Genomic DNA, 10082 nt, shown 5'->3' on the forward strand with positions numbered 1-10082 from the left:
ACAGTCTCTCGGACACCACGTTTTCCATTTGTGATCATGCTGATCACCTCTTTTTTTTAGCTCGCCTTTACATATCCTCCCTGTAAATTACAGCAATTGCTTACATGAAATAGTAGTAATAAGAAAATGTTTATTTCTTTTAACTTTAATATGCTAAATGCTTTATTCTTTTTGAAAACAGTGAATCACACACTACTTTTGCTCTTCGTTTAATCTGTCCCTCCCATGTGTGCTTGTTGTCTCCCTCTGCCTATTCTTCCCTAGCACGTGGTTTTCTTCTGTTTTCCTTCTCTGGACATGCTGCTCAGTTCCTTTTGCTCCATTCTCCTGGGGACACTCCACTTCCATTGGGGGCAGGCAGATCAAGTACCACTGTATGCTCTTGTGTCTTTCCTCCTTTTATGTAGCAGCAGCCCCTAGTAAAGGCAGCTGATTTGCGGTTCATTGTCTTCAGCTAGTTTTACTTGTCACCAGACTCCATGCTTTAAAGAGTCTGTGTGCCTTTAGAAGCCTTTGGAAAGGGGGACAGCCAGCTGTGTGATCAGCCAACTTTCTGGACCACCAGGAAGTGTTCTTCACACCACAATTTAGCTTTAGTTTAACTTGCTGTGTTATAATATGAGCCTGAAATATCAGTGTAGATGTCAAAAAAGGAAAAAAGTGAACTTTAATTTTAAAATTGGCACTTTTTAGCTATGAGCTACTAATATATTTTTCAGATTAGCATTTGAGTTATATTTTATATCAGATTTAATTCTAAAAGTTTTGTAATCTGCCTTGTATCTAAATTTCTTTTCATTACCACTTTACCCTGGTTAGTTATCTGTGTTCCTGCCTGTAGTGGAAAACCTCAGAGGCTCCCCTCTTTGTGTGATTTATTTTATGTTTATAAATAGTAGGCATGCATATATGAAAATAAATTTATCTTCTTTAAAACAAATTCTTTATGAAGAGTTTTAACAAAAAAGGTAATTCACCTGTTTTATTTCTTTATCCTGTTCTCTGGGGATCACTTAGCAACAGTTGCCACATATCAGTGAAAACTTTCTTCTTATTCACCGTAACCTCTGTTACTTAATGTGCCTTCTGCTAGATTTGAGATCCATTTTCCTTTTCTGTTGTATCTTACCAGTGTTGTCTCTACTAAGTGAAACTCACTTGACCTTTGCTTAGTAGATGTCTGATAACACCAAGTACTCTGCCAGAACATATGCACTAGTAGATGTGGGATTTTTTTTTCTGATCTTTTAAATTGCATTAGAATATGAACTGAGAAGTTTTAAGTTCTTTTTGAAGCAGAATAGTGAAGGATATCTAGATATAAGGCTTCCATTCTGACAATGTCTCAAATATCACTTTTTGTCCGTATGATGGTTGCCAGTGGGAAGCTCCAAAACACTGATATTAACTAAAAATTTTCATTTCAAATACTAAATACAGTTTCTGTATAAGAACCTTATTAACATACATGACATACAAAAATAGGAATTATTTTCAGTTGATATAATCACCCATGAAAAACGCATGGAAACACAGAGTTACAAAATTCCTTCAACCATTTTCTAGTAAGATGAGGCAACTAAGAATAGAAATGTAAATAATTTCCCTCTTTTAGCTTTTCTACTTTTTTAAAAAAGGTATCTTAGATACATAAAATAATTGCAGACCATTGGTATAAAATGTGAACTAACCACTGGTGACACTTATAAACATGAAATAGTGTTACTTCATAAAAGATTTTGTAAAACATATTTTACATATTGCAGTGCAGTTGTTTTAATAGGCTAGGTCTCATTGATTTCAATGGGATTTTTGTATGTTATAAAAGTGGCTTCATAATTTACTGTGTGATAAATATTGGCATTCTCCTTATATTGGTACATTCCAATACCCCTCTTTTTGTTTTGAACACATTTATCAGGATTAGGTCCATCCCTATGGGAAAAGAGAAAAAGCTGTTTCAAGGGATCAAACTCTTGCTGTCTCAAAAATGATGGACAGTAGCAGTAAAGTCCCAATTGAACAAAGCATGTGCTTAAGGCTAGCACATGCTTTCAGTGCTTTGCTGAGTTAGAATTAAGGTCAAATGGACAACAGTATAGGAGAGATTCAAGCTGAAATCTCTTGTGATTAAAATGTGAGGATTTCTGTTGATGATTCTTTTCTTCTAGGACTTGTACTTTTATGTAATTGACAGTCTCATACTCATATTTCCAAACACTAGGATTTTTTTTGTAGTATTAGGTATTTTTAAATTAAAAGATAAATAAAAATGTTTGACAATACGAGTTATGTTCTCACATTAGCATTATAAAAAGATGATGCCAGATGTATCAAATTATACCAGCAGAATAGTGTCAAGGTCATTAATATTATGGGTAAAAGTAGGATTTTTTTTGTAAGTTATAAGTTTGTAAGTTATAACAATTGCTTATAAATTTAATCATTTGTTTTTGTCTTTACTAATAGCCTTTAAACTAGTTCTTTAAAAGAGATTGTTGGTAAAAATGTTGCAGGCTCATCTTTTGTCTCTCTTAAACAGAGAAATGCCCAGGTACAACAGAATAATTTATCAGTTGAAACTTATTTAATGTAAATGGTTGATTAAAGGATGACTGATACTGAGTTTTAAATTAAATGGTTTTAACTGAGATAACTTTAGAAAAATACTAATTCCAGTGCATAACCTTTTTGTTGTTTTTTATCTTTTGAGTTAGACCTTGAGCTGTTCAGTAGTCTGGTTGAAGCAGATTTCAACTGGTATAAAACAGGATAATTGCTGTTGTCAAATGTTACTCTTTTCATAAAATATTGATCAAGTCTTCCTGTATAGCATTTATGTGGATTGCAATAAGTCTTTCATTTACTATACAATTATACGACATACCTAGATGTTCAGGTAGTTACAGAACTCTGTAAAAGTCAAAACTAGGTCTAGTAAAGTTTGTAGAATAGACAAGTATATTTTAAAATTATTTTTTAAATTAAAATGTAATGAAATGTAGTAGTGTATAAAATCTAGAAATACAGGTAATGGTAACTATCTTACATACTTGCTCATGTATATAAATGAGAAGAAAAAAGTGAAGTAGATTAAAGATACACATATACCAAATTCCATTATAATGAAAGAAATTAGCTTTTTAAGTATGTCACAGTTTAGCACAATAATAATGCAATAGTTGTTTTTTTCTTACAATTATGTTGCTTAAGGTACTTCATAAAATTTCTGTTCTTCTCAAGGCATGTCTGTATTGTTTCAGAATTCAAAGAGGGAATAAAGATTCCTTTTTGTGAATATGGGATTATACCCTGTACATGTTTGTGATGATATAAATTAATTTCCTCCCTATATCAGTAATCGCATTAATTTCTTAAAATGGGGAATTTTCATTACAATAGTCCCTGTGATAGTTACTATAGAAAGAAATTAAATAATTTTTCGTGTAACTATTTGTGGATTAATTCAGTATGTTTGTTTGATAGTCCAAGCCTCTGAATACTTTAAAAGGTGGGAAATTAAACCACAAGCACTACCCCCTCCAGAAAAAAACCCACAATCCCCCAAAAAACCAACAACCTAGGAGTGCTTTATTGTGTTCAAATCTGTAGAATAAAAAATAAAATTCTACTTAAAGAGCTCTTGAACTGCTTAGTAATTGTACTTCCAATATATGTAAGAATACCCTTGCAGTGTGATGCTGCAAATGAATTCATGAAATGAAAATACTGATTACATTAACATACAGTATTGTGATAGTACCCAATTGTAAATTGCAGTATGTAACCTTTAATACAAATATTTGTGTCAATCAAAATTGACCGATGTCTTAGATTGCAGAATTATACAGTGTTTTTCAAAAATCATTGTTTGTAATAAGATAAAACCAGGCAGATAAGAGAAAAGGCTGAATTTGTTCATTATCAGTGTTAAAAGAGAGAAAAATATTGCCTATGACAAATAAATAAAATAAAAGCTTTCCATTTTCTGTACAAGAATAAGTAGGATCTTGAGGATCAACACCTTTATCATTTCAACTGGGGTATGTGAAAGTATATTGGTTAAAACAAAACAGTTCACATTTACTTGTCCACCATTTTTTTGGGAAAGGAGCATGAGAAGGCAGATAATGTTATGGAAGAAAAGTGTTCCTTGTTTTTCTTTATTAGCATAACAATATTGATGTTTTATTTTTAACTGTTGGTTTGTGCATCTGTCTGTCTGTTTAGATCTCCCTCTGTATTGCAGAATTACAGAATATTCTGTTACCATAGTAATGAACATTTTTTTAGCTGCTGCTTTTTAAAAAAAATATTTCACCTGTTTATTTGATGACCCCATCACTTCCTCATTTATCCTTGTTATATAAGGAGCTGATTCTGTGAGCTCTTAAGGGCCCTGAAATTGCTCAGCAACTCCCAGGAGGCATTTAGTTTCTCTTAGGACCCTGGCCTAAGCATTTTAACCAATGTAAAGAAGAAAAAAGCAAGGAGGAAAAGTTCTTTACAGTCAATGCTTGTTAAGTTCAAACTTTCCAAATATCAGTGAGGATTTTGTCTAAGGAGTTGTCTACACACAGTTTTTGTACCAATTTGACCCTATTTGTTTAGAAATCAATATAGTTAAATTGGTGCATCTCCCAAGTTTGGATGCTGTTATACAAGTCGATGGGCCTAAAAGGCAAACCTTAAAGGTTTATTGTAATTGCTCAGATAAGGAAGAAATTTACCAAGCAAATAAAGGCTTTAAACCCAAATATACCAAAAGGAATCTTTGTTCTGTTCGAAGCTTGAAACAATACAACCCTAAAAAACGTTTGGTTGTATAGAGGAGAGTTTTGAAAAGCATCTAGTTCTGTAGATAGTTTTTCAAAGCTAAATATTTCATTTGATCTCAGTGACCAATAATAGTCTGTTGAATTAATACCAGTTTTAATTTTAGTTATAAACCAGATAAGGTTTCTTAAGTGCCAAATTCACCCACACAAACCTTTAAAAGCAAGGAAGTAACAAAGGAACCTTTTTGTGCTTTAACACCACTCATCACATTAACTGTTCTCTGCACTCTCTTCCATCTCCAACCTATTAAGAAGTCGACTACGCTCTTGCAAAAAGCCAAACCCTTAACTCCAACCTCAGTAACGTTAGTATATATTTATTGTGTACGTTCCTCAGTAATGTTAGCATGTATTTATTGTATATGTTATATGTGTGCACTGGTTAAATGTATGACATGATATATTATTTGTTCATGGAGTAAGTCACATTAATTATATATGATTAAGGGATCTAATCACTAAATATAAGTTGTACAGGAAGTTATACACTGTGGTTACACATCCAAACCAATGTCTCAAGAAGAGACTCATGGCTGACTTTCTTAAATTTTCCTTCAGCATTAAGCAAATGTACCTAAATCTATTTGTAGAAGGGTTTTGTGTGTTCACAAAGACCCCCAAGAGATTAACATGAAAAAAGCAAGGCAGACCAATTGATATCGCTCCAATTCATTTCTGCTCTGTCCTGTTTCACATAATTTAACCTTTCAAAGTAGATCAACCTGTTCTCACTGTTCTTATCTCCCACAGCCATTTAAATTCCAAAGTAACCGACAGAATCCAGTAGTAACCAAAATAATGTTTCTGGTTCTCCAAATCCTTATAGACAACACTCCTATGACGTTAACATCGAACAGAGATAATTACAATTTATATCCAGCCAATTTAATTAACCCATTGAAACCAAAATGCACAGATGAGAATTCATGCCAGTTTGGCATTAGTATATTGTTGTGTCTTGTAAAAACTGTCTTCAGAGGGCTTTATTTCAACATGATAAAATGAATTCTTCTGCTAAATTATAATTTTTCTCCCCTTAAATCAGAGTTGGTAAGATTAAACAGAGGAGTGTATTTAAAATGGCACTTCGTCCTATAATAGTAGGCTTGGAAGGATTAGATTTTTATTGGTAAATGTTGATTTCACTATAAACAAATCAATGAAAAAAATTATAGATAGATAAAATAAGAAAAATTCTGCTTGAAAACGTATGAATTTTATTTTTGTTTATTTTCATGTGATGTTGACAATTTGTTTTTAATGCTTATAAAGCTTTAGCTTTTTGAATCTCAGCATCTACTGTTGTTAAAGAATTATTGCCTGACTCTGACCTTAATTTTGTGCAGCTGTGAAAATTTAAATCAATCAAATAGGGAAAAAAAGCTTAAAAACAAACATTGATTTTATCCATCAAAATTATAAACAAATACAAATCAAATTCTGCCAAGCCTAACAATAAATTAGGGCAGCCAAGGTATTTGTACTCAAAAAGTCCCTTCAAACTGATATGATGGCTAAAGGCTGAGAACTAAACATAAAGCTCAGTTAGCCATTGGTTTCTGTAAATATTCACAGAAAAAAAAAACTACAAATAATGGTTTTTGATTATAGCAACTTTTGTCCTTTTCTCAGTTATAGAAACCAGCCTTAGAAATTCTACCTCGTCTATAATGCTAACTTACCTTTTCTGAGTTCTTTAACAAAGACATGTAAAGAATATTAGAGTTCACCTGAAAGCCACATCAGCCTTCCCTAAAATGTTTGAATGTGACAAAGTTGGACAACTTCTAGTTCAATCCTTCTTTAAACCACAGAGCAGGGGGAGGAGAAGGCTATGAAGCCTCACTTTAAGGACATGTTTTCTGTTGATGCTTATTTAATAAGGAGTTACAACTCTTTAAATGGATTGTTTCTTTTTATATCTAGGGGATTTTAAAATTCAAATACATCTTGGCCTGTAACAAAGACTTTTAAAATGTATAAGGCCAAGTCTAAGGCACAAAATCCTGTGCTCTGCTCCAGGGTTACATGGACCCACCATTGTGCCATGAGACTGAGGCTTCGTAACTAACAAACTCAAACATAAGAAGGGCCTTTCCTTTGGGTAATGGAAGATCTGTATCTCCTATCTATAATAGGAATCAGTATGGTCCAGTAGACTGACCACAGGATGGGGAGCTAGGAACTGCTTTATAATCTCAGCTGTCCTGCTGATTTATATGTGGCCTAGGGCAGATCACTTAAGCTGTCTATTCTTCATCTGTAAAATTGGAAAAAGAAATATTTATCTAGCTCACGGGGTATTGTGTGGATTAGTGAATGCTTGTACAGTATTTTAAAATGTAAAGCACTACATAAGTGCTGAGTATTATTACATAACAGACCAAACTGTTGCACACTAGTGTGGCCACAGAAAGTAAAATTGAAACATGGCTTTCAAGAAAAAAAGATATCTAGATCAATATGTTGAACAATATGTAGATGAGGAGACAGTGACTGAAAACTAGTGGTATATAGGAGACAGTTAAGCATCACATTTACTATGAATGTAAAATAAAAGCCTGAAGAAAATTGGTCTCAAACTAGAAATGTATGTATATTGGGACTACCTTCAGGAACTGAAAACACAGATGGAAACATTTTGTGCAGAAGCTATTGCCCACTTTCTTTGTTTTGGACTTTGGAGGATATCTTGTATATTGAAAAAGCTACAGAATGTGTTGATAGGAATAAACTAATGAGCTAAAATAATGGATGCGAGAGGTGATTGTTGCAGTGTCTGTCATTGAGGAACATGAAACTCTTGAAGGAGTTGCTTTCAACTAGACTTTGGATATTTTTTGGAAATAATAGTTCAGCCAGATGTGTGCTGTAGAAAGAACAAATGTGGATCAGTTATCAGAGGAGGACCAAAACAATTGATTAGTTTGACTAAGATAATTCAAATATGTATCCATTCAGTCTTTATTTATTTTAAAAGACCAATATGTTTGAAATATACATGTAAAAACATTTCCTAGTTTGACATTGATGCTATAGATATGATTTTGAAAGAACAACATGTAAAGTTTTCCTTAAGTATCTTTTGCAAGACTGATATAGTGGACCCTTTATAAACTGTGTACTATAAATAATTATATTTTCTAAGAACTTTTTAATATGGTATGTTGTTAAATTTCAAGCAAAGTGGGCATATAAGTGAATTTTTGTTAAGTTAGATAGTCTAATAACGTTGGTAGTCATTGTGCCCCAGTTTTCCCATCTCCTATATAATTTGTCCCAGTTGGTGGTCACAGTTTCTCCTCTGCTGACCCATTTATTATGATTGTTTATTTTTTGTATTATTATAGCGCCTAGAAGCCATAGTCCAGAACCAGGAACATGACCCCATTGTACTAGGCACGGTAGAACAAAAAGATATCTGCACCAAAACAGCTTACTGTCTTAAGTATAAGACAAGAGACAACAGTTGAATTCAGACAGAATATGAAAAATCAGTGAGACTGTATTGGCCAGTATGGTAGGCAGTAGCGTCAGCAAACCAACAACATAACCCTAGTCAAGCTTTTTGTAGGCATCATGGCAGAGGAGAGTTTGAAGGAAGATAATGATGTAGCTTTGCAGATGTTTACACAGAGTTTCTCCCAAGTGTGTGGGGCAGCAGGGTAGAGAGCATGAAGAGGCTTATTTGAAAATGTAACACGAGTGTTGGAGACTGTTGTCATAGGCCAACTCTAAGTGCATGTCAACACTATGATAGCGAATGAGAGATTACAGGTATGGTGGGATAGATCTTAAAGTGCCTTGAAAGTGAAGCTAAGCAGCTTATTATATTTGATGCAATAGAGAAGGGGATCCACTGGAGTGATTCAAATGGGGGAAGACGGGAGGATATAGTCAAAGCCATGAGCTAGCAATACTGTCTTTTCAGCAGTATTCTGAATGGATATGAGCAGGGCAAGATTACATTTATCAAGACCAGTAAAAGGATGTTGCAGAAATTGAAAAGTGATATGATGAGGAACCCTGGACAAGAGTGTTAGCTGTGTGGATGGGTATGAAATCCCATATCTTAGTGATGTTATGCAGAAAGAATCTGCAAGATTTAGAAGTAGCCTGTATGTGAAGACCCAGAGAGAGATTTGAGTCAAAGATGACATCCAGGATCTGAGTGACAGGCAGAGGGTGGTGGTCCACAGTCATTGAGTAAGAAGGTGGTATTGGGCAGGGGTTGGAGGGAAATATTATGAGCTCTGTTTTAGCCATGTTGAACCTGACCTGATGGCTAGACAACCACGTGAAGATTTCAGAGAGAGGCTGAGATTTTAGTTTGGAAAGAAGTAGACAGGTCTGGAGTAGAGAGGTAGGTTCTTCAGCAAAGAGATAATTGAATTTGTTTGGGATATGAGAACACCTTGTTTCTGGGTATAGTGGGAGAAGAGAAGGGGACCAAAGAGAGAGCCCCGCTGAAGCCCCACAGAAAGTTGGTTGGGAGATGAGCAGCATGAAAAGCATGCTGAAGGAGTGATTAGAGAGGTAGGAGGAGAGCCAAAGAGGAGAGAGTCATGAAAGCCAAGGGAAAACAAGATTTTATCTTGTTTAGAATGCTTGTCCCTCTCCTGAGAGTTGCTAAAGTAATTTTTATTTTGAAAGCTCAACATCCAACTCTGTCTCTGTAAGTTATGACTGGTTAATTTTGTAAACATTGTATGATTATTAATATGAATTTATACAGCATCATTTTGCATGGTGCTGTAGTGATTGAGAGGCATGTCCCTTACTCCAAAGAATTGTCATAGTAATGACCCCAGTCCTTAAGAAGTTACAGTTGCATGTCTTCATCAAGAATCAGTATGAGAAAAACTGTATGCACAATTATAACTCTTTGCAGGATCGGTATCTGAACTAGAGAAATGTATAATAGTATACTAAAGATACTCGAAAAAGGAAAATACAAAGAGAGGAATGAGAAGAGATTAAATGAATAAAATGTGAGTTAAGATATAGTGAAATTTTAAGTTTTTTTCTGCTATTTTGAAATAGAGATTGAAGCCGAGCAAGAAAGGAAGTGTAAAAATCGTAGGAGTAGAAGTCACCAGTGGAAAGGAAGGCAAAAGAAGTAGATTTTGAGTATGAATTTGAGGAAAAGAAGTGAATGTGCTTAGCACACCAAAGGAGAGATGGATTTATCATTTTAGGTGTTCGAGCAGCATGAAAAGAGACCCAAGGGCAAGAGTTTGAGGA

The 10082-nt window shown here is 34.2% G+C and overlaps 1 protein-coding gene across 4 annotated transcripts in view; it reads left to right on the forward strand.

Moving 5' to 3' along the window:
* Positions 1–10082, forward strand: part of URI1 (URI1 prefoldin like chaperone) — a 61359-nt gene that overhangs the window by 27313 nt on the left and 23964 nt on the right. The window lies entirely within an intron of this gene.

This window comes from Dermochelys coriacea, chromosome 12, assembly GCF_009764565.3.
Source record: "Dermochelys coriacea isolate rDerCor1 chromosome 12, rDerCor1.pri.v4, whole genome shotgun sequence".
Classification (NCBI taxonomy): Eukaryota; Metazoa; Chordata; order Testudines; family Dermochelyidae; genus Dermochelys; species Dermochelys coriacea.